General features: G+C 47.6%; 1 protein-coding gene across 12 annotated transcripts in view; it reads left to right on the forward strand.

The window, feature by feature from the left end:
• Positions 1 to 25,953, forward strand: part of ZNF384 (zinc finger protein 384) — a 149,556-nt gene that overhangs the window by 47,714 nt on the left and 75,889 nt on the right. For 9 of the 12 annotated variants that reach the window (XM_073595389.1, XM_073595391.1, XM_073595392.1 and 6 more), the window contains exon 5: positions 4,871 to 4,922. The gene's annotated coding sequence lies outside the window, so the exon portion shown is untranslated. Of the gene's footprint in view, positions 1 to 4,870; positions 4,923 to 14,356; positions 14,493 to 25,953 lie in introns of those variants that run through there. The other 3 variants (XM_073595390.1, XM_073595393.1, XM_073595397.1) reach the window with 1 other exon arrangement.

The following is a 25,953-nucleotide window of genomic DNA, read 5'->3' on the forward strand; positions in this document are numbered from 1 at the left end:
ATTTTTATCTGACAGAGGAAATGATATAAAGATCAGATTGTGGCTTATCAATCACTTTAATATCCCTTCTGTTCTATAATTCTATGAAAACAAATAATCAATAATTTGATCGATGAGTGTAGGTGACTTATCCAGAGTACTTTTTGTATCTATCACTATCCATAACACTTACCAATTTCGGTGTCTGTATATCGTTGATCTCTTTTGACTTTACAGCCGAAACCGAAACATCCAACAACGGCTCTGAAACAGCCGCGCACAATCCTCTTCATTTTGGGGGGCTTTTTGGTTGGGGTATCTGCAGGCTGGTCACTGATACCTCCTACCATTGCCCCTCCTTTGCTGGCTTTCTCTTTGGTGTTTTTCAGAGAAAGAAGCCGATTACATTTAAATCGGTTCATTATTAGGAATAAAGAAACTCGCTTTAAATGTATGACAATAGAAATCGCAATGAAATTGAATTGAATTAAATCAAATACAATAAAATCGCAAGAAATATCTCAGGAGAGATAAGAAGCGTGTTCACTGGTCAGTGATATCTGAGCTTCTGAGAGCTCACTGACCTACTTCTTTCTATATAGAGACTCAGCCTATGACATCATAGTCAGAGAATCAAGGGACCAATCAGATCGCAGAGTGCAGTCAGGTGACCTTTTTTTTTTTTTTTTGAAAAATAACTGACGATTTTTCTTAAAGGGGCCACGTCCTTATTTGTGAGGTTTGTGAATTCAGCCTGTAGGATCAGTATACGGATCTAATAGGGATATACGGCTCCTAGAAGAACATGTTATTGTGAATGAGATTTAACCCTTACAGTCCCATGGCTGAAATAAAATCTCTATTCTTATGATAACATTGTGAATGGAGCCTTAGAAATCCTCCATCAAATCTTTTCTTTTATTTTATCATTATTACACACCAATTATTTCTACATTTTTAACCCTTTCACTGCCAAATCAAATGTTTTCCCTTTCATTTATGAACCCAATTCCCCTCCCCCCTTTTTTTGTCTTTAACCCTTTCACTGCCAAATCATTTTTTTTCCATTTTTAACCCCTTTCTATGAACCTTTTTTTTTTTCAAAACAAAGATTTTTTAAAGTTTTTTTTTTTTTAACCCTTTCAGTGCCAATCCAATGTGTTTTTCACATTTCTTGCCCATATGTTCAAGTATAAAAAAGGAGAATCTGTTTATGGTTAGTGTTGGATGGAGTGGAGAGGGATTAGAACCCCTGTCAGGTTTTTATTGCTGTCTGCGCCCCCGTTGGGGAGATTCATTCTTTTCAACTGCCAAATCTATTTTTTTTCTTACAGTTTTTATCCCTTTCACTACCAAACTATATTGTTCATTTGTTTCAACCCTTTAACTGTCAAACCAAGTAACCCCTCCCCCTCCCCTCCCCCTACACACACACATTTTAACTGCCACTTTCACTGCCAAATCATTTTTTTTTATTTCTCCCCCATATGTTACATTATAAATAAAGGAAAATGTTTTTATTGTTAGCGTTGGATGGAGTGGAGAGGGATTAGAACCCCTGTCAGGTATTTATTGCTGTCTGCACCCTCTTTAGGTAGCTTCATTCTCTCTATTTACCAACAAAAGTGAAAGAAAATCCCAGATTTTAGGTTGTCACCAGAACAGGAATTAGAGGGGAAATCCTCCAATGGGGACACTAGTTCTGGTGACACCCAGGGATGATGTCACTTTGGGAGGATTTCTCTCACTTCCTGTTTTGTCTATGAGAAAGGAAGTGAAGGGAATTCCCCCCAATGGGGACACAGATGGCAAATAAAACCTGACAGGGGTTATAGTCCCCCTTACTCTATTGTAAATGAAAAGAAATGTTTGTCTTTATTTCTATTTTATCTTTTATCTGGTATGTGGGGGATGGTGGGGATTCGGTATAAAAGAGGGTGCAGTATATTACACATGGGGCCAGTGCTGTTTCTTGGCCTAGGCCGACACTTTGCGGGGGGCGGCAAAAAAGCCGCCCCTTTCGCATGCAAAAAAGTCTCCCCCCCATCCCGTTTTCCAAAGTCCCAGTTCCAGCGGCTGCCTTGCTGTAGCGCGGCACTTGTGCTCAGTATATGGAGCGTGCTTGGCCGGCGGGAAGGGGGTGGAGCGGCAGCGATGACAACTTGCACCCCCATTAGCAGCCGTGATTGGCCAGGCCGGCTGACTGGCGGAGCTCAATGCTCCGCCCACTCTCCTCCGCATGGCTTACTTCACTGAATCTTCTCCCCAGCCCGGGGCGATAGGAGGAGAGAGAGAGGACCATGAGGGGAATCCCCAGCCAGCGGCCAGGACAGAAGGTTACCATTACTAATGTGCGTGTGTCAAGTGTTCAGTATTGAAGTTATTATACTGATGGCTACTGATAGGCTGCACTGATTTGATGGGCACTGATATGGGCTGCACTGATATGATGGGCACTGATATAGGCAGCACTGATATGATGGGCACTGATATGATGGGCACTGATATGGGCTGCACTGATGAGCAGCACTGTTAGGCTGCACTTGTTGCCCCTGATAAAGCCACACTGATGGGCACTAATAGGCTGCACTGGTTGCCCCTGATGAGGCTGCTCTGATGGGCACTGATAGGCAGCACTGATGGGCACTAATAGGCTGCATTGATGGCCATTGACGAGGCCACTTGGTACCCACTTTTAATGTACAGAGCAGAAGAGGTGGGGCTCTAAAAGGAAAAGGTGGAGCCTAAATAGGAAGGGGTGTGGTTTATGGATAGGGCAGGTCTTAAACAGGAAGGGGTGTGGCCTTGACAGGAAGGGATGGCCCATATTTTAATTAGGGGGTGCAAGAGTTTAGTTAGGCCTAGGGCAGCACAAAACCTAAATGCACCACTGCATGGGGGTGGGGGAGGGGTGAGCGCTCAGTCACTGGTGGAGATTTCCCAGCATTCCATAGTTTGAGAAATGATGAAGGTCCCAGTCACACCTCTGACATACACCTGGATGACAAACCCCCAACAAGCATAGCGCCCCCCATTGATTTCAGTGCGTTGCCCTATGTCCCACAAGCCCGACAAAGTAGCTACTGACGCGTTCCGCTTTGTTTTATTTCCCACGCATTTTGCCACATTTCTTGTATTGGGGTCTCACGTTTTGGGGGGACATTTACAATAAATGGCATTACAAGCATGAGGCAGATATTTGTTGCGTGTTCCGGGATTGCGTGGAAACGTGCATTTCTGTGCGCATTACCGGAACGCGCAGATGTGACCGGAGACTGATATGGTGGAAAGTTGTCACCGCGGCCTGCCGTGTTCCGCCATATTTTCAATCTTTATCGGTGACCACCATACAAAAAGATATTTTTAGAGGTGGGCAGACAGGTGTAAAGTGTTTTCTTTGGATGGAAATGTTGGAGGAAAGTTCTTTGTCTCCTTTACTCCGGAGTATGAAGAGCTGTAAAATGTGCTGTGAATGTGAGCAGACAGGGAATGTCTATGGCTCTGATCAATGAATACTGGACCTTCCTAAGACCACAAACCTTCCCAAAGAGGGGGAGGGGCACATATTCTTAGAGGGGGGGCTCCCCACAATTTCTGGGTTATGGGGGGTCTCACTGTTGCTATGGAGATAAAGGGTCTCGCTGTGTAATTGGGGTCTCCACAGAGGGCCGTACAAGCCCAGAGGACCCTCCGCCACCAACAAACCTGTCCAGGGGATTGGCAGGAAACCTGCAGGTATCGGGGGAGGGGAGGAGTCTGCAGAGCCAATCCAACAGGTAGGTAGGGTTTCCACCTGTCCGGGATTCACCCAGGCAGACCGGGTTTGGAATTATGTGTCTGGGTTTTAGTCTGCCTGAAACCCAGACACATTATTCAGACTGGGCCCGGGCTCCCCAAGTAGCTGATATAGTCACACAAAAATCTGTTGCTATTCGGGAGCTGCAGGTCGTTGTCTGGGGGCAGGTTTGGCATCAATGGGGCATTGGGGGGGGGGGGGGGTGATGATGATGTCAGCAAGAGCGGTTTAGCCACATCCACTGTCTGCTGCAGCATTCTGCATTACCACTCTCCTTGGGGCACCCAAAGATGTGCCGGGTCTTTTATAATCCTATAGACCAGGGATATGCTATTAGCGGACCTCCAGCTGTTGTAGCACTACAAGTCCCATGAGGCATAGCAAGACTCTGACAGCCACAAGCATGACACCCAGAGGCAGAGGCATGATGGGACTTGTAGTTTTGCAACAGCTAATTGCATATCCCTGATCTAGTGTATACTATGAAGAAAAATGTCCCCTGTGCCGCTAAAGTGTTCGGAGTTGGCTTGAAGAAAAAGTGGCAACCCTAGGGAGATGGGCAGTGGAGGGGAAGGAGGGGGAGGAAAGAAAAGGAAGAAAGAAGGCCCTAGGTATTGGTGCCGATCCAATTTCGATGACTTTTTATTTTCACACCCAAAGTAAGAAATATCTAAGAATAGGTGGTATTATTAGAACTTATGGTCCAGGCGTGTGGAGGTGAAATAGGAGGGAAAGAGAAAAGATTAGTGGGTGGGTATGGAGGAAAGGGGTGGGTAAGGAGAAGCAGAGGATTCCCCGTCACCACAATGGGAGTTTCATAAAGCCATCAAGCTCTCCGTAGAGGGAGTCGGGTCTCCAATCTTGAGGAATTTGTCACGTGTATTTAGAGTCAATTTAATTTTCAACTTCGGAAAATTATTTAAATCGTTTTTTTTTCCATGCCCAAGCTATAAGGAATTCATTACATTCTTCCATTTTTGTGTATGGTTTGTTATTTTAATTTGTTAAATTGGTAAATTGTTGGCTTTTAATTTTTTTGTATTTTTCCATTTCTTTTTCCCTTGTTGTGTATAAATTCTTTTTATTCATTTTTAGAAAAAGAGATTTACAACTACAATACAATAAAAACGACGACAACATTCATAAGGTAGGCAAGCAATAAAAGAAAAAAAACTTGAAATCACATACCCAGCACTACATACATATAAAAAGGTGTATATCCCATGACCCTATCAAATTGACCAAAAATGTCTTATTTATTCCCCAAAGAAGAGGAAAGCGACGTCGTAAGAGGCGGAGGATCCCCCCCCCCCCCCCCCCCCCAACTAAATTCAAAGAAGAAATCCAGCTAATCTTTCTTCTAGATAGATCTGAGGGTTGCCGGGCCTCCCAACCTAATCCTTTCCTTTTGCATCCTCACACTCCCCCCCCCCCCCCCCCCCCTTTTCTTCTCCCATCTCTATAAATCCCAACCACCCCTTACTAATACATTTTGTCTACTATGTAAAATGTTTTTGGTATTGATTACCTGTTAATCAAATTGCAGATACTCTCCTGACGAAGCGGTATTCAGGCCACAAAACTAGTTGAGATATGTTTTCCGTGCACAATTATCCCAATGTGATCTTCCCTCTTTGGGGATCATTATGTCGGTGACATACATGGATTGCTACCATGCATTTTAATATGTATTTGATCATGTGTTTTTTTTTTTTAGTTTGTATTAATTCTGTATTAATAAAATTATATCTTTTTACTATACAACCTGAATTCATATTAATTAAACCTGTACCGTGATAGTCCATTCCTCTTTTGCTTTGGGGGATCGGTTGGGGACCGAACTCCCTATTTTTCTATTTTTTGTAATAGTATTAAATAAAATAAAATTCATACACATATTGAAAAATAATACCTAGGTGACCTGTATTCTCTCTAATCCCTGTCATTGTTGGATAAAGATCATAAAAGTATAAATTGCATGATTATAAAGAATTCATAAAAAAATCCTGGAACACATGATACATTTAGAAAGGTTCCATAAAAAACCTGTAAAAAGCACGATAAATATTAAACACGGCATCTGATAGCTCGGCGCGTTTCGTGGCATTATAGCCACTCTTCAGGAGTGAGCACGTGGTAAGTATCTGCAATAAATTATATAGAATTCTACATGATCTAACATTTGTAAAGGATATAAAATATTTAAACAAAAATGATAAAAAGGGGCCCCTTTATATTACTTACAAAATATATATCGGTTTGGTGGTATGGTGCTATGCCCCCTGGAGGTATCATTTCTGGGAACTGAGGTAGTGTGTTCCGCGACAAAGAGCCAACACAAACAATGGCCAAGGTAGATGTGTATCCATAAAATATTCCTCATGTGTGCTCGAATGGTGATTAATACCAGCTGTGAAGGGCTTCTGTGGAGAATGTAGGGATATATTGTAATCCATAGTGGATAGCAGGGTTTCTCAAACAGGGTTCCATAGAACCCTAGGGTTCCTCCAGAGGTTGCTAGGGGTTCCCCTTGAGCAATGAGCAACTTCTGCCTCTCAGATAAGTTTGCACTGACACCATTGATCTTTTAAGCCAGGGGTACCAACCTGGCGGCCCTCCGGCTGTTGCGAAACTACAAGTCCCATGAGGCATTGCAAGGCTGACCGTTACAAGCATGACTCCCACAGGCAGAGGCATGATGGGACTTTAGTTTCGCAACAGCTGGAGGGCCGCCAGTTTGAGACCCCTGTTTTAAGCTATCTGTAAGGGCGTACTTCTTCCCAATGACCATCACACTAATGTATCAAGAGTTGTAGATATAGTAATTTTTAACATGGGTTCCCTGAGACCGGAAAGTTATTTCAGGGGTTCCTCTGTGTTGAAAAGGCTGAGAAAGGCTGGTGTATAGCATAACCCAGTATAAATTGGATTAATTAAAGAGAAGTGTAAAACTGATGTCCAGGGAAAAGCCCAACTCCAGGGAATTGGAATGTGGAGGAACTGAAGTATAAAAGAAAAAAGAGAGAAAAAAGGAGTAAAACCATCAAAAGGGAACCTAAATGAACCAGGGAGGAAATGAAAGGAAAGACAGAACTAGAGTAACAACAGTGGTTCAAAGTGATACTGTCAGAAACCATGAAATAAGACTGAGACAGAATTACAGTTAAATCACACTTGTTTAATAATAAAAGTAAATACAACAAACATAGTCAAAACATAGCCAAAGTTCAATAACCGGAATGGATAGTCAGCCAAGCCAAACGTCAGGGAGCCGGAGATGAGCCTAGTAAAACAGCAAGCAGGATCTGGAGCCAGAAGGGATGTCAGCCAAGCAAGTCTTTTAACAGGAATGCAGGAGAAAGTCTCTGTGATGTTGACCAAGGTGAAGGCAGAGATCCTCTGGACTGGACGGCTTAAGTAGGCAGGACTGAGGAGCAGGATATCATCAACAGCTGAGTAACTGTGGAGAGATAGGAGCTGGCAATTAGCCGACAGCTGAGCGGCCAGCTCAGAGAAGGAAGGGCTGAGCCCAGCCCTGACAGATACCTGATTCTAGAGTGATGCGAAGACCGAGATCCAGGGTAGTGTATGGTGTCCCATATGAAAGATCAAGTGAGCAAAGTGACTGAACCACCTAAGGCCAGTGCCTAAATAGGCACTGCCGCAGACGACCCACCAACGTCCCACGGGCGTGCGAAAAGGGAGACGGAGGAGCCATCACCCGAGAGGCTTATTGGCACCAAAACCAGCTCCTGTAATGCTCGCGGATGTTAAAACGCCGGCGTAACGGCGCCTTGATGTCGATGCACTGTGCATGTGCACCTGCCCCCTCCTGACGTCATGGATAGATGAAGGAAGAGGGGGAACCGGCAGTGCGCATCGCAGCGTCCCCGGATCAGATAAAAACCAGGGGGCCCAACAATGACACCTAACCCATCAACACATAGCCTAGATCAGTGATGGGGAACCTTGGCACCCCAGATGTTTTGGAACTACATTTCCCATGATGCTCACCCACACTGCAGAGTGCATGAGCATTATGGGAAATGTAGTTCCAAAACATCTGGGGTGCCAAGGTTCCCCATCACTGGCCTAGATAGTTGATAGATATCCATTACATAACGAGAATGAGGGGCATACATCCCGTTGGACATATTAACCCCTATTTATAGAAACAGGGAAGTCACATGGGGCCAACTAATGAACAGAAAATTTACTACTGAGAGCTAAACTTAGCTAAGCACAACCACGTACTTCCATCCCTGATTCATTGTATAGAAAAGAAAAGTTTTGGGACTTTATATGAGGCAATGTCATATGCCCCCATCCCTGTCAATATGAACAAAAGGAAAAAAGAGGGGGAAGTGGGACTTTATTATTTGTAGGTTTATTTATTTTTTTCTGAATTTTTGTTGGGAAAATTTTTTTGATATTTGATTATTATTAAACAGTTCAGGTTTTCTGTATATTGTGTTTATTTTGTGTATTGGGGGTAATCATTCGTACTGTAAAATCCTTGTTTTGGGGTACAAGTTATTCTGGTTCACAAAGAGAATCTCTACAGTGAATGATGGTATTAAGATCCTTGTATGTACAATTAATATTTACGGAAACTCGAGCCCCCCTATATTGCTGAAAATCTGTCTCATCTACAGATAAAAACCTTTCACAGGCCAGGATTATAGTAGGTGCAAGACCACATTTACCCTTGTGGTTGGGGAGTGGTAAAAATAAAAAAAATGATACCCACTGTTGCACCATTCTCATTCTCCTTTGACTGCTGGAACAGGCGGTGAGGAGACATCAAATGCCCACCAAAGAGCAATTCACCACAAATCTACCTTTAGAGGGCAACTGCTTGTGTAAATGAGCCCGAAAGGTGGTGCATGGGCTTTGAGAAATGAGAAACAGCTGGTCTTGCATCTCATGGCATCTCTAATTTACTTGATATTTGCCCCCCAGGTGAAGGCAGGACTTTGCCTAAGTTCTAAGGCCTTTCTGGTAGGAATGGTCTTCCTTTGTCTGTCCAGCAGCCGGAAGGTGCCCCTAGGGGTGGCCTCCAGAGCAGTGGCATTGCTAGGGGGTGGCTTTTGGGGCTATAGCCCCAAATCTGGGGCCCATAGCCCCGAGTCTCTGCAGGGGTCCCCAAGGGGAGGGGAGGTTCTCTGGGGACCCTGATGCAAGGGGGAGGCTCTCTGGGGACCCTGATTTTAAGGGGGAGGCTCTCTAGGGACCCTAATGTAAGGGGGGCTCTCTGGAAACCCTGATGTAAGTGGGGGGCTCTCTGAGGACCCTGATGCAAGGAGGGGCTTTCTGGGGATTCTGATGTAAGGAGGAGGCTCTCTGGGGACCCTGATGCAAGGGGGGGGGGGGCTCCCTAGGGACCCTGATGTAAGGGGGAGGCTCTCTGGGGGCTCTGATGGTTCACCTTGTTTTCCATGTTATCTAATACGAAGCCTCCCTGCTTCCTGTGTCTTCAGGAATTCTTATACCCTGGAACATCCTCACGGGAACAATTTTTTTTTTTTGTAAATTCTTTTTATTCAATATATTTCATTAAATATAAAATATAAAACACTGGTGGCAACACAAAAAATAGCGCCATCTAACATTTAGGCCACGCGGGGCTTAAAATACAGTACAATGGAAGAACAAGTTTCCAACTGACCCACTAGCACTACCTTAACAGGTGCCCAAACCCACCCCCATGGTCAATTAGTCTTTCTTCGCATTGAGTCCAACAAGAACAAAGTGCCACCATGTGCCTAATTGTAACAGGTTCACTTCAGGTAAGAGTGCTGAGAATGCTGGAGGGAGGATAGACAAGGTATTAGGACCGCTTTACCACAAGGACGCTGACCCAGAGAGGCCACCTTAAGGGGGGGGGGGGGGCTTAAAGAATAAAAGGAATCTTAGATAATAAGAGCAAAAATTGGTAAAATTGCATGTTTGTTTACATGCACTTGGGCCTCCAGTTGCCCCTGCTTCTATCTGCTTTTATGAATGTTATATATACCAATGAATAAAAAACTTTTTATTGTTATCAATATGACTGATATATACAGCTGTGCTCATAAGTTTACATACCCTGGCAGATTTTGTGATTTCTTGGCCTTTTTTCAGAGAATATGAATGATAACACAAAAACTTTTCTTTCACTCATGGTTAGTGTTTGGCTGAAGCTGTGTAAACTATGTTTACTCTTTTTATATCATAATGAAAACAGAAACTACCCAAATGACCCTGATCAAAAGTTTACATACCCTAGTTCTTAATACCGTGTATTGCCCCCTTACCATCAATGACAGCTTGAAGTCTTTTGTGGTATTTGTGGATGAGGCTCTTTATCTTCTCAGATGGTTCCTCTTGGCAAAAAGCCTCCAGTTCCTGTACATTTTTGGGCTGTCTTGCATGAACTGCAAGTTTGAGATCTCCCCAGACTGGCTCAATGATATTGAGGTCAGGAGACTGAGATGGCCACTCCAGAACCTTCACTTTATTCTGCTGTAGCCAATAACAGGTGGACTTGGCCTTGTGTTTTGGATCATTGTCATGTTGGAATGTCCAAGTACGTCCCATGCGCAGCTTCCTGGCTGATGAATGCAAATGTTCCTCCAGTATTTTTTGATAACATACGGCATGCATCTTGCCATCAAGACCTCCGTGTTTCACAGTAGGGATAGTGGACCTTTCATCATAGGCCTTGTTGCCTCCTCTCCAAATGTACTGTTTATGGTTGTGGCCAAAAAGCTCAATTTTGGTCTCATCACTCCAAATGACTTTGTGCCAGAACGCAGTTGGGAAGCAACAAGATGGCACCTGTATAGGGCAACACCGGACTACCTCAGGCCAGGGGCAAAGGAAGATGGGAAGATGTAAGGAACAAAATGGTACCAGAGTAGTGCAATGCTGGACTACCTCATAATAGCTGTTGGGAGACAACAAGATGACGCTGGACTACCTCAGGCCAGGGGTTATGGAAGCTGAGAGGCAAAAAGGGAAACTCTAGACTACCTCAGGCCAAGGGTAATGGAAGATGGGAGGCAACAAGATGGCACCAGGCTACGGCAGGCCAGGGGTATGGAGTATTGTGTGTATGCATGTGAGGTATGGACCTTAGATTGTAAGCTCCTTGGGGGCAGGGACTAATGTGAATGTACAGTGTGTAAATAAATATATAATACTATTTGACATATTTCTTTATTGTGATTTCATATATCATTGGTGACAGGCTCTCTTTAGGCTCTCCAGCTGCTAATACAGAATAGTAATAGTATTCACAGGGTGGGTGTAATGTTTATTTATTGCTATTTTATATGAATATCATTGGTGACGGCTTGTATTTAGCCTCTCCACCCACTCATGAAACTCTGTGTGTACCATTTATTTATTGCCATTTCATAGGAATATTATTGGTGACAGATTTTCTTTAGTCTCCAAAGCAGCTGATAAAGCTTTTTGTCGGCCCTGGGAACCATTGTATTACAATATGATATGGATATGATAGGTGACAGGTACTCTTCGGTCTCCAAGATGCAGTTTTTAAATAATTTCATTTATTAAGGGAAAAAAGCTGTTCAAACCTGCCTGGCCCTGTGTGAAAAACTAATTGCCCCCTCCCATGCTGAATCGTGAATGAACTGTGATTAGCCACAATTTTTTGTAAAGCTGAGGTAAATTTCACTTTCCACACCTTGGCCTGATTACTGCCAGACTCGTTGAATAAAGAAATCGCATAAATAGAAGCTGTCTGACAAAGTGAAGCACGCTAACAGATCACAAAAAGCCACACATCATGCCACAATCTAAAAAAATTGAAGAACAGATTAGAAACAAAGTGATGTACATGTATCAGTCTAGGAAGGGTTTCAAAGCCATTTCTAAGGCTTTGGAACTCCAGTGAACCACGTGGAGGGCAATTATCCACAGATGGTGATAACTTGGAACAATGGTTAACCTTCCCAGGAGTGGCCGGCCTACAAAATTACTCCATGAGCATGACGACGACTCATCCAGGAGGTCAAAAAAGAACCCAGAACAACATCTAAAGAACTGCAGGCCTCACTTGCCTCAGGTAAGATGAGTGTTCATGTTTTACCAATAAGAAAGAGACTTTGCAAAAATGGCATCCATGGGAGCGTTCCAAGGCCAAGGCCACTGTTGAAGATTACAAAGGCTCATCTCACGTTTACCAAAAAACATCTTGATTATCCCCAAGACTTTTAGGCAATTATTCTCTGGACTGATGAGACAAAAATTTAACTTTTTGGAAGGTGTGCGTCCCGTTCCATCTGGCATAAAACTAATACAGCATTTCATAAAAAGAATATCATACTAACAGTCAGACGTGGTGGTAGTGTGATGGTCTGGGGCTGCTTTGCAGCTCCAGGACCTGGACGATTTACCATAATTGATGGAACCATGAATTCTGAGCTCTACTAGAAAATCCTAAAGGAGAATGTCCGGCCATCAGTTCCTGACCTCAAGCTCAAGTGCACTTGGGTTTTGCAGCAGGACAATGTTCCGAAACACAACAGCAAGTCCACCTTGTGCAGCAGGTAGTTCAAACAAAGCAAAATTTAGGTTTTTGAAGTGGCCTAGTCAAATCCCGGACTTAAATCCAATTGAGGTGCTGTATCATGACCTTACACAGGCCGTTCATGCTGGAAAACCCTCCAATGTGGCTGAATTAAAACAATTCTGCAAAGAAGAGTGGGGCAAAATTGCTCCACAGCGATGTTAAAGACTCATTGTCAGTTATCGCAAGCGCTTGATTGCAGTTGTTGCCGCCAAGGGTGGCACAACCAGTCATTAGGTTTAGGGGGCAATTACTTTTTCACAGCATTGTCTGATTGGTGACAGGTACTCTTTATATCTCCCCAACAGGTTCTGTGAATCATTTTATTACAATATGCTATGAATGTGATTGGTGACAGGTTCTCTTGGGGGTAATGATGCTTTGCGTGCACTGTGTTAACCATTTTATTACAATATGATATGATTGGTGACAGGTTCCCTTTATATCTCCGCAGCAGCTGATAAAGCTTTTTGTGGGCCCTGTGAAACATTTTATTACAGTACATGGTCATGATTGGTGACAGGTACTCGTTGGTCTTCTCAGTCTGTTGTGTGGTCTGTGTGAACCATATTATTACAATATATGGATATGACAGGGTGACAGGTACTCTTTCTGTCTCCTCAGCAGGTTGTGTGGTCTGTGTGAACCATTTTATTACAATATGATATTAATGGTGACAGGTTCTCTTCAGTCTCATCAACAGCTGATAAAGCTTTTTGTGGGCCCTGGGAACCATTTTATTACAATTATGGATATGAATGGTGACAGGTACTCTTTCTGTCTCCTCAGCAGGTTGTGTAGTCTGTGTGAACCATTTTATTACAATATGATATTAATGGTGACAGGTTTTCTTCAGTCTCATCAGCAGCTTTTTGTTGGCCCTGGGAACCATTTTATTACAATATGTGGATATGAATGGTGACAGGTTCTCTTTGTTCTCCTCAGTAGGTTATGTGAACCATTTTATTACAATATATGGATATGAATGGTGACAGGTTCTCTTTGTTCTCCTCAGCATGTTGTGTGAACCATTTTATTACAAGATATGGATATAAATGGTGACAGGTTCTCTTTGGTCTCCTCAGTAGGTTGTGTGAACCATTTTATTACAGTATATGGATATGAATGGTGACTGGTTCTCTTTGGTCTCCTCAGTAGGTTGTGTGAACCATTTTATTACAGTATGAGATGAATGGTGACAGGTTCTCTTTGGTCTCCTCAGCAGCTGATAAAGCTTTTTGTGGGCCCTGTGAACCATTTTATTACAAGATATGGATATGAATGGTGACAGGTTCTCTTCATGTCTCCTCAGTAGGTTGTGTGAACCATTTTATTACAAGATATGGATATGAATGGTGACTGGTTCTCTTCGTGTCTCCTCAGTAGGTTGTGTGAACCATTTTATTACAGTATATGGATATGAATGGTGACAGGTTCTCTTCGTGTCTCCTCAGTGGGTTGTGTGAACCATTTTATTACAAGATATGGATATGAATGGTGACAGGTTCTCTTGGGGTAATGATGCTTTGTGTACACTGTGAGGACGGACCAGGCCGCACTATCGCCTCACAGCTCCGCAGCCATTCATCTCTCCTCACATCCCGGGAGTTTGCAGCACTGTACAATAAACAATTTGTCAATAAAGATAATTTGCTGCAAAAAAATGGCGGCCCCGAAAAAAAAAATACCCGCCCTCGTCCAGCAGGCAGGGGGCGTGGCCAGACTCGGGGCTGCGGATTCCTCAGACATCGGACGTCGCTCCGGTGACGTCAGCGTCTGGGGGAAGCGGACGGACATTTTGGATGTGGGCAACCGTTCTGTCTATACCGATCTATCGTTTACCGAAGCGCGGCGATAAGTTGGCCTAAACAAATCTATCTTTTCCTGACGCCGCTGCATCCTTGTCGGGTCTTTCGGCTCTGCTGTTTGGCTGGGGAACCCCCTCATTGATGCCCTTAGACAAGATGGCGGCGGCGGCGGGAGCCTGAGCTTGCGCATACACGCGGCAGGAAGCGGAGGGGAGGGGGGTGTCGCGCGCAGGCCGGTTCACGCGCTTCCCTGGGGGGACCGGAAGCGGAAGCGGTGCAAAGAGCTGGGGGAACCCGGAGACTGAGAGGGAGCGAGGTGATAACGTGTGAGGTAAGTGTGAGTGTATATAGGCCGCTGTGACGTCACGGGGCAGTGTATTCCCCTCCAGCCGGGGCCCGGGCCCCTCTGAGGAGGCCTTGTGTCTGCATTGTGCCCGGCTCTGCCCCCCCTGGGGGTCCTCTAAGGGGCCCCAATCCTGCCCTGTGTGTTCCCCCCATCCCCCCTCCGTACAATGGGGCAGGGGATGGTATACATTGGGATCACAGTTCTGAGCCACCTTTGTCCTCATTGTCCAGGAGTTCTACTTCCTGCAGGCTTGCTGTTCCATATTTCCATTATTGTGGATATCAGAACAGGAAGTGATGGCAAACAAGACCCCTGACTTCCTGTAGCGGTGACAACAAGACCTCTCACTTCCTGTAGCGGTGACACCAATATAGGCCGGTATGAGGTCACAGGGCAGTGTATCGCCCTCCAGCCGGGGTCCGGGCCCCTCTGAGGAGGTAAACTTCCTGTACTGGTCACCCGGGTATCCCTCACTTCCGCCCTCATTTCCTGTACTGATGACAATGATACTTCTCGCTTCCTGTATTGGTGACAACGGTGTCCCTCACTTCCTGTATTGGTGACAACGGTGTCCCTCACTTCCTGTATTGGTGACAACGGTGTCCCTCACTTCCTGTATTGGTGACAACGGTGTCCCTCACTTCCTGTATTGGTGACAACGGTGTCCCTCACTTCCTGTCCCGGTGACAACGGTGTCCCTCACTTCCTGTCCCGGTGACAACGGTGTCCCTCACTTCCTGTCCCGGTGACAACGGTGTCCCTCGTTTCCTGTCCCGGTGACAACGGTGTCCCTCGTTTCCTGTCCCGGTGACAACGGTGTCCCTCGTTTCCTGTCCCGGTGACAACGGTGTCCCTCGTTTCCTGTCCCGGTGACAACGGTGTCCCTCGTTTCCTGTCCCGGTGACAACGGTGTCCCTCGTTTCCTGTCCCGGTGACAACGGTGTCCCTCGTTTCCTGTCCCGGTGACAACGGTGTCCCTCGTTTCCTGTCCCCAGGGCCAACGGTGTCCCTCGTTTCCTGTCCCGGTGACAACGCTCTCGCTCTTTTCCTATGTGAGTGTCACGGGACGGGAAATGAGGCAACATCTTAGGTGACAACTCTTCTCCAGGAGGGTAAAAGGTTTGGACGGCGGTAAAACGTATCTGTGAGCAATCATTGGGGGATTGTAGTCCTTGGATCTTCATTGGGGGGGGATTGTAGTCCTTGGATCTTCATTGGGGGATTGTAGTCCTTGGATCTTCATTGGGGGATTATAGTCCTTGGATCTTCATTGGGGGATTATAGTCCTTGGATCTTCATTGGGGGGGGGGGGGATTGTAGTCCTTGGATCTTTATTGGGGGGGGATTGTAGTCCTTTGATCTTCATTGGGGGGATTGTAGTCCTTGGATCTTCATTGGGGGGGATTGTAGTCCTTGGATCTTCATTGGGGGATTATAGTCCTTGGATCTTCATTGGGGGGGATTGTAGTCCTTGGATCTTCATTGGGGGATTGTAGTCCTTGGATCTTCATTGGGGGATTATAGTCCTTGGATCTTCATTGGGGGATTGTAGTCCTTGGATCTTTATTGGGGGGGGATTGTAGTCCTTGGATCTTCATTGGGGGATTATAGTCCTTGGATCTTCATTGGGGGGGATTGTAGTCCTTGGATCTTCATTGGGGGATTATAGTCCTTGGATCTTCATTGGGGGGGGGGGGATTGTAGTCCTTGGATCTTCATTGGGGGGGGATTGTAGTCCTTTGATCTTCATTGGGGGGATTGTAGTCCTTGGATCTTCATTGGGGGGATTGTAGTCCTTGGATCTTCATTGGGGGGATTGTAGTCCTTGGATCTTCATTGGGGGGGGATTGTAGTCCTTGGATCTTCATTGGGGGGGGATTGTAGTCCTTGGATCTTCATTGGGGGGGGGATTGTAGTCCTTGGATCTTCATTGGGGGGGATTGTAGTTCTTGGATCTTCATTGGGGGGGATTGTAGTCCTTGGATCTTCATTGGGGGGGGGGGGATTGTAGTCCTTGGATCTTCATGGGGGGGATTGTAGTCCTTGGATCTTCATTGGGGGGGGATTGTAGTCCTTGGATCTTCATTGGGGGGGGATTGTAGTCCTTGGATCTTCATTGGGGGGGATTGTAGTCCTTGGATCTTCATTGGGGGGGATTGTAGTCCTTTGATCTTCATTGGGGGGATTGTAGTCCTTGGATCTTCATTGGGGGATTGTAGTCCTTGGATCTTCATTGGGGGGGGGGGGGATTGTAGTCCTTGGATCTTTATTGGGGGGGATTGTAGTCCTTGGATCTTTATTGGGGGGATTGTAGTCCTTGGATCTTCATTGGGGGATTGTAGTCCTTGGATCTTCATTGGGGGGGGGGGGGGGGATTGTAGTCCTTGGATCTTCATTGGGGGGATTGTAGTCCTTGGATCTTTATTGGGGGGGATTGTAGTCCTTGGATCTTCATGGGGGGGGATTGTAGTCCTTGGATCTTCATGGGGGGGGGGGGGGTAGTCCTTGGATCTTTATTGGGGGGGGGGGGATTTTAGTCCTTGGATCTTTATTGGGGGGGGGGATTGTAGTCCTTGGATCTTCATTGGGGGGGGGGATTGTAGTCCTTGGATCTTTATTGGGGGGATTGTAGTCCTTGGATCTTCATTGGGGGATTGTAGTCCTTGGATCTTCATTGGGGGGGGGGGGGGATTGTAGTCCTTGGATCTTCATTGGGGGGATTGTAGTCCTTGGATCTTTATTGGGGGGGATTGTAGTCCTTGGATCTTCATGGGGGGGGATTGTAGTCCTTGGATCTTCATGGGGGGGGGGGGGTAGTCCTTGGATCTTTATTGGGGGGGGGGGGGATTTTAGTCCTTGGATCTTTATTGGGGGGGGGGATTGTAGTCCTTGGATCTTCATTGGGGGGGGGGATTGTAGTCCTTGGATCTTCATTGGGGGGGGATTGTTGTCCTTGGATCTTCATGGGGGGGGGGGATTGTAGTCCTTGGATCTTCATTGGGGGGGATTGTAGTCCTTGGATCTTCATTGGGGGGGGGGGGGGATTGTAGTCCTTGGATCTTCATGGGGGGGGGGGGATTGTAGTCCTTGGATCTTCATGGGGGGGGGGGGATTGTAGTCCTTGGATCTTCATGGGGGGGGGATTGTAGTCCTTGGATCTTCATGGGGGGGGGGATTGTAGTCCTTGGATCTTCATTGGGGGGGATTGTAGTCCTTGGATCTTCATTTGGGGGGGGGATTGTAGTCCTTGGATCTTCATGGGGGGGGGGGGGATTGTAGTCCTTGGATCTTCATTTTGGGGGGGGGGATTGTAGTCCTTGGATCTTCATTGGGGGGGGGGGGATTGTAGTCCTTGGATCTTCATGGGGGGGATTGTAGTCCTTGGATCTTCATGGGGGGGGATTGTAGTCCTTGGATCTTCATTGGGGGGGATTGTAGTCCTTGGATCTTCATTGGGGGGGGGGGGATTGTAGTCCTTGGATCTTCATTGGGGGGGATTGTAGTCCTTGGATGTTCATTGGGGGGGATTGTAGTCCTTGGATGTTCATTGGGGGGGATTGTAGTCCTTGGATCTTCATTGGGGGGGATTGTAGTCCTTGGATCTTCATTGGGGGGGATTGTAGTCCTTGGATCTTCATTTTGGGGGGGGGGATTGTAGTCCTTGGATCTTCATTGGGGGGGGGGGATTGTAGTCCTTGGATCTTCATGGGGGGGATTGTAGTCCTTGGATCTTCATGGGGGGGGATTGTAGTCCTTGGATCTTCATTGGGGGGGAATGTAGTCCTTGGATCTTCATTGGGGGGGATTGTAGTCCTTGGATCTTCATTGGGGGGGGGGATTGTAGTCCTTGGATCTTCATTGGGGGGGATTGTAGTCCTTGGATCTTCATTGGGGGGGATTGTAGTCCTTGGATGTTCATTGAGGGGGATTGTAGTCCTTGGATCTTCATTGGGGGGGATTGTAGTCCTTGGATCTTCATTGGGGGGGATTGTAGTCCTTGGATCTTCATTGGGGGGGATTGTAGTCCTTGGATCTTCATTGGGGGGGATTGTAGTCCTTGGATCTTCATTGGGGGGGATTGTAGTCCTTGGATCTTCATTGGGGGGGATTGTAGTCCTTGGATCTTCATTGGGGGGGATTGTAGTCCTTGGATCTTCATTGGGGGGATTGTAGTCCTTGGATCTTCATTGGGGGGGGGGGTTGTAGTCCTTGGATCTTCATTGGGGGGGGGATTGTAGTCCTTGGATCTTCATTGGGGGGGGGGATTGTAGTCCTTGGATCTTCATTGGGGGGGGGGATTGTAGTCCTTGGATCTTCATTGGGGGGGGGGATTGTAGTCCTTGGATCTTCATTGGGGGGGGGGGGATTGTAGTCCTTGGATCTTCATTGGGGGGGGGATTGTAGTCCTTGGATCTTCATTGGGGGGGGGATTGTAGTCCTTGGATCTTCATTGGGGGGGGATTGTAGTCCTTGGATCTTCATTGGGGGGGGGATTGTAGTCCTTGGATCTTCATTGGGGGGGGGGATTGTAGTCCTTGGATCTTCATTGGGGGGGGGGGATTGTAGTCCTTGGATCTTCATTGGGGGGGGGATTGTAGTCCTTGGATCTTCATTGGGGGGGGGATTGTAGTCCTTGGATCTTCATTGGGGGGGGGGATTGTAGTCCTTGGATCTTCATTGGGGGGGGGGGATTGTAGTCCTTGGATCTTCATTGGGGGGGGGATTGTAGTCCTTGGATCTTCATTGGGGGGGGATTGTAGTCCTTGGATCTTCATGGGGGGGGGATTGTAGTCCTTGGATCCGGCGGCTGCATTACTTCTCTCTTTTTCCTTCATTTGATCCTGCCATCACCTCACTTCCTCTCCCAGAGTGACAACCGTACTGAGCAGCATTGTCCCTCTAGGACAGGGAGTGTCTTAGGACAACATAACTCCTCCCCCTTTTCTCCATAACATGGGGAGGTGTTTTGTAGTCTGTGGGGATAATAGGGAACAATGTGAACTGATAACAGACCAGAGACAGTATGAGAAAAAAAACATTGTAACCATTTTATTTTATTTTTAATTAATTTTTTTTTTTGACCAGAGCAATATAACGTTCCCATAGTAACACTGCACTACTCTGGGGAAGTGATCGGGATTTTTTTTTTTTTACACATTATGATTGTTTTTAGCAGTGAATTTTATTGATATAAGCAACCATTTTTACTGAATGGAACTCCTTCATTCAGTGTGATTAGCTGTGATTGGTACACATGGTACAGGTGGGCTGTGATTGGCCCAGTCTGTACCATGTGATCGCTGTCACCAATCACAGATAACACTATTGTACACAATGAAAGGAAGCCGTCCATTGTGCGCAACTGTCATGTGATCTGCTGTGATTGGTCACATGGTACCGGCGGTGGGCGTGTACATTGTGGCAGATCGCTCTGCATTCTGGGAGGATGTCCATGACGTCCTCCCAGAACAGCAGCGCCCCCCCCCCCCTCGCCCAGCTGTCATTGTCATATAGGCCAGGCAGAAAGGTGTTGGGGGGGGGGGGGTGAGTGATCATGTGACCACTGTGTTTGGCTGTCATAGTAATCACATGATTAGGAACTGGTCCCATTGGCTACCATTAGTTAGTCCGAACCGAGTGCTGTCCCATTCTCTGTGCACCGAAATATCCCCCCCTCCCCCAAGCCATGCATTTGTGGACATTGAAGCCCAACTTTTGCTGCTGCACATGTGTTAACCCATTGCCTCCTGGTGACCCTCTAAGTGGGTGATCACTGTGATTGGTTCTCACAGCGGTCCCATAACTGGGAGCCCAGTTCCTCTGGCTCCAGGGATGTCTCAGTACAGGAGTACGGACCCCCGATGGAAGCCCACCCTCCCTCCTCCCCTCCCCCTCCCCTCCCTCCTCCCCTCCCTCCTCCCCTCCCCCTCCTCCCTCCCACCAGTTATGTGTTTTAGGTGGTGAAAAATAAAAGTCAGCAGCTTCAAATCTGGTACAAATAGTGTAGCTGCTGACTTTTAATATCAGGACACTTTCCAGGGACCCAGCGGTGTCGTCACCCCAGCCCATCCTTCAATCGCCTCTCAGGTGCCGCCGCCATTCCCTGTAAGACAGACTGGCAGAGAAGTCTTGCGGCTCCACAGCCGGTTCCCTACTGCACATGTGCGAAGCATGCGGGGGAAGGAGGAGGTGGGCAGAATCTCCTGGGTGATCTCGCTGCGAAGGGGGAGCGGGTATCTGTCAAAACCAGGTACCCGCCCCCCCCCAACGTGGCAGTGGAGGGGGGGAGGAGGCAGATATACAAAGCTTCCCCTTTTGGGTGGAGCTCCACTTTAAGTTAAATTAGAATGCAGAGATGCACACAAGTTCTGTTTTTTTTTTTTTCTAGGGGGGAAAAGGTTTGCCCCCCCCCCCCATCCCTATCCAAAGAGGAGCTCCAGACCCCCCACCAAAAAATGACAGGTCATCAGCTACAAATCCTATAGCTGCTGACTTTTAATAATAGAACACTTCCCTGTCCCGGGATCCAGCACTGTTCTCACCCCAGACAATGTTTCGATTGTCTCGCCGACATTCTTTGTAAGGGAAACCGGCGGCCTTGCAGCTTCACAGCCGGTTCCTGGCTGCGCTTTGTAAATGGCCCGGGGGCAGGGGAAGGAGGAGGTGGAACTTCTGGGTGACTTAGCAGCGCTGAGATTACCCCTAGGTGGGAGTGTCAAAAACAGGTGTACGCCCCCCCTCCCGGGAGGGGGGAGGGAAAAAGTGGAGCTTCCAATTTTGGATGGAGCTCTGCTTTAAATCGCCTCTTACATTGGTTGTCACAGCAGGTCCAGCATTGTCCTGCAATTCACCACCATCTTCTTTATGTACCTCATCAGGGGGCTGGCTGCCCTTCCTGCTTCTAGCAGACCCCGCCCCCATGCAGTGTAAGGTACCCCAAGGCCTCCTTCGATGTAGGATGTCAGTATTCCAGGTAACTGGGATGTCATTCTTGCTTAAGACAGAATCCTGAAGGGGTCAGAAGTATAAAAAAGAAGCTAGAAGTGCAATGGGTGTGTGTGGGGGGAGGGGGGGGTGGCTCACGTAAGTTATATACAGAAACAAGAATTCTGTAAAGAAGTTTAAATATATTGGGATCATATTTTTAGTGTATCAGAACACAAATGTACAACGTCGTATTTCAGTGCAGCCTATCTGTGCCTGGCTGTGTTAGTTCTCTTAGATGTGGTGACTGCATTCGTTTTTTTTTTTTTTTTTCGTTTTTTTTTTCTCCCAGTAATCCTGTTGGTAACACACTTTATGCTCTTAAGTGACACCAAGTCCCCCATCCAGTTCCTTCCCTGGCACTGCTAATCCAGGTCTGCAGCTGGTCCCGGTCCCCTATTCTGCTGTTGTACTGGTAGCAACAACCTCCACCATTTCCTGCCCTGGTGACTACGGCCTCTCCCTATTTTCCTGCCCTGGTGACGACGGCCTCTCCCTATTTTCCTGCCCTGGTGACGACGGCCTCTCCCTATTTTCCTGCCCTGGAGACGACGGCCTCTCCCTATTTTCCTGCCCTGGAGACGACGGCCTCTCCCTATTTTCCTGCCCTGGAGACGACGGCCTCTCCCTATTTTCCTGCCCTGGAGACGACGGCCTCTCCCTATTTTCCTGCCCTGGAGACGACGGCCTCTCCCTATTTTCCTGCCCTGGAGACGACGGCCTCTCCCTATTTTCCTGCCCTGGAGACGACGGCCTCTCCCTATTTTCCTGCCCTGGAGACGACGGCCTCTCCCTATTTTCCTGCCCTGGAGACGACGGCCTCTCCCTATTTTCCTGCCCTGGAGACGACGGCCTCTCCCTATTTTCCTGCCCTGGTGACGACGGCCTCTCCCTATTTTCCTGCCCTGGTGACGACGGCCTCTCCCTATTTTCCTGCCCTGGAGACGACGGCCTCTCCCTATTTTCCTGCCCTGGAGACGACGGCCTCTCCCTATTTTCCTGCCCTGGTGACGACGGCCTCTCCCTATTTTCCTGCCCTGGTGACGACGGCCTCTCCCTATTTTCCTGCCCTGGAGACGACGGCCTCTCCCTATTTTCCTGCCCTGGAGAAGACGGCCTCTCCCTATTTTCCTGCCCTGGAGAAGACGGCCTCTCCCTATTTTCCTGCCCTGGAGAAGACGGCCTCTCCCTATTTTCCTGCCCTGGAGAAGACGGCCTCTCCCTATTTTCCTGCCCTGGAGAAGACGGCCTCTCCCTATTTTCCTGCCCTGGAGACGACGGCCTCTCCCTATTTTCCTGCCCTGGAGACGACGGCCTCTCCCTATTTTCCTGCCCTGGAGACGACGGCCTCTCCCTATTTTCCTGCCCTGGAGACGACGGCCTCTCCCTATTTTCCTGCCCTGGAGACGACGGCCTCTCTCTATTTTCCTCTTAGAGGGTGATTATCTTCATCCCAGAGAAAGTCAATGAATGAATGTCCTTACCTGGAAATGTTGGCAGTGTGTTTTTGGGTTGGTGTCCCGGATCTATTCCCGTGTTTTTGGGTTGGTGTCCCGGATCTATTCCCCTGGTTTTGGGTTGGTGCCCCGGATCTACTCCCCCTGGTTTTGGGTTGGTGCCCTGGATCTACTCTCCTGGTTTTGGGTTGGTGCCCCGGATCTATTCCCCTGGTTTTGGGTTGGTGCCCTGCATATATTCCTCTGGTTTTGGATTGGTGCCCTGGATATAATCCTCTGGTTTTGGGTTGGTGCCCCGGATCTATTCCCCTGGTTTTGGGTTGGTGCCCTGCATATATTCCTCTGGTTTTGGATTGGTGCCCTGGATATAATCCTCTGGTTTTGGGTTGGTGCCCCGGATCTATTCCCCTGTTTTGGGTTGGTGCCCCGGATCTACTCTCCGGTTTTGGGTTGGTGCCCCGGATCTATTCCCCTGGTTTTGGGTTGGTGCCCCGGATCTATTCCCCTGGTTTTGGGTTGGTGCCCCGGATCTATTCCCCTGGTTTTGGGTTGGTGCCCCGGATCTATTCCCCTGGTTTTGGGTTGGTGCCCCGGATCTATTCCCCTGGTTTTGGGTTGGTGCCCCGGATATATTCCCCTGGTTTTGGGTTGGTGCCCCGGATCTATTCCCATGGTTTTGTATTGGTGTCCCGGATCTACTCTCTTGGTTTTGGGTTGGTGCCCCGGATCTATTCCCATGGTTTTGTATTGGTGTCCCGGATCTACTCTCTTGGTTTTGGGTTGGTGCCCCGGATCTATTCCCCTGGTTTTGGGTTGGTGCCCCGGATATATTCCCCTGGTTTTGGGTTGGTGCCCCGGATCTATTCCCATGGTTTTGTATTGGTGTCCCGGATCTACTCTCTTGGTTTTGGGTTGGTGTCCCGGATCTATTCCCGTGTTTTTGGGTTGGTGTCCCTGATCTATTCCCCTGGTTTTGGGTTGGTGCCCCGGATCTATTCCCCTGGTTTTGGGTTGGTGCCCCGGATCTATTCCCCTGGTTTTGGGTTGGTGCCCCGGATCTATTCCCCTGGTTTTGGGTTGGTGCCCCGGATCTATTCCCCTGGTTTTGGGTTGGTGCCCCGGATCTATTCCCCTGGTTTTGGGTTGGTGCCCCGGATCTATTCCCCTGGTTTTGGGTTGGTGCCCCGGATCTATTCCCCTGGTTTTGGGTTGGTGCCCCGGATCTATTCCCCTGGTTTTGGGTTGGTGCCCCGGATCTATTCCCCTGGTTTTGGGTTGGTGCCCCGCATCTATTCCCCTGGTTTTGGGTTGGTGCCCCGCATCTATTCCCCTGGTTTTGGGTTGGTGCCCCGCATCTATTCCCCTGGTTTTGGCTGTTTTTTGTTTTTTTTGCTAGTGTTTTTATTGATAAAACAAAAAAAAGTTGAGAAACAAAAAGCCAATTCTGACACATTCCTTGCAAAACTCCTAGAATGGACAAAATTATTGGCACCCTCAATGTAATATTTGGAAGCACACCCCTTGGAAATAATAAGTGAAATCAATGGCTTCCTCCAACCATCAATGAGTTTCTTCCTCCTCTCTACTGGAATTTGAGTGCTCTTCTTTCACCAACTGCTCCAGGTCTCTGATTGGAAGGGTTCCTTTTCCCATCCCCCCCCATAGGAGCTCTATGGGATTTAGGTCTGGACTCATTGCTGGCCAGTTCAGGACTCTCCAGCACTTTGTCTTACACCATCTCTGGGGGCTTTTTGACGTGTACTTTGGGTCATTGACCTGCTGTAAGACCCATGACCTCTGACGGACACCCAACTTTCTGACACCGGGCCCTACATTGCACCCCACAGTTCTTTGGTAGTCTTCAGATTTCATAAGCCATCCAGTGCTTGAAGCAGCATAGCAACCCCAAAACATCAATGACCCCCACCCACCATGTGTGACTGGAGGGACTCGATTCTTTTCTTTAAAGGCCTAATTTTCTGAAAATAATAGAATGACAGGCTTTACCAAAAATGTCATTTTGTTTCGTCTGTCCACAGCACATTCTCCAAGAACAATTTTGGCTTCCTCAGGTAAGCTTTGACAAACTCCAATTTGGCTTTCTTATGTTTCTGTGTCAGCAGTTGGGTCCTCCTGGGTCTCCTACCATAGCGCCCCTTTTCATTCAGATGGTGACATATAGTGCCAGCGGACACCCCTTGTAAACGGTGCATGAAGGTCAGTTTGGATTTTTCTGGAAATTGATCAAGGTTCTTTATCCACCATTCCCACAATCCTTTGTTGCAATCTTTGATGAATTGTTCTCTTTGGTCCACATCCCGGGAGATGAGCTCCAGTGTCACGGGCTGAAAACTTCCTGACAATGTTGGTCACAGTGGACTCCGGGAGATCTCTGGAGACACGGACTGGAGACTTCCAGACAGTGTTGGGCAAAGTGTACACCAGAAGATGGAGATCTCTGGAGACACAGGCTGGAAACTTCCTGACAGTGTTGGGCACAGTGGACACCGGAAGATGGTGATCTCTGGAGACACGGGCTGGAAACTTCCTGACAATGTTGGGCACAGTCGACACCGGAAGATGGAGATTTCTGGAGACACGGGCTGGAAACTTCCTGACAATGTTGGGCACAGTGGACACCGGGAGATCTCTGGAGACACAGCCTGGAAACTTCCTGACAATATTTGGCACAGTGGACACCGGGAGATCTCTGGAGACACGCTGGAAACTTCCTGACAGTGTTGGGTACAGTGGACACCGGGAGATCTCTGGAGACACGGGCTGGAAACTTCCTGACAATGTTGGGCACAGTCGACACCGGAAGATGGAGATTTCTGGAGACACGGGCTGGAAACTTCCTGACAATGTTGGGCACAGTGGACATCGGGAGATCTCTGGAGACACAGCCTGGAAACTTCCTGACAGTGTTGGGCACAGTGGACACCGGGAGATCTCTGGAGACACGGGCTGGAGACTTCCTGACAATGTTGGGCACAGTCGACACC

Source organism: Aquarana catesbeiana, linkage group LG08 (genome assembly GCF_042186555.1).
Source record: "Aquarana catesbeiana isolate 2022-GZ linkage group LG08, ASM4218655v1, whole genome shotgun sequence".
NCBI lineage: Eukaryota > Metazoa > Chordata > Amphibia > Anura > Ranidae > Aquarana > Aquarana catesbeiana.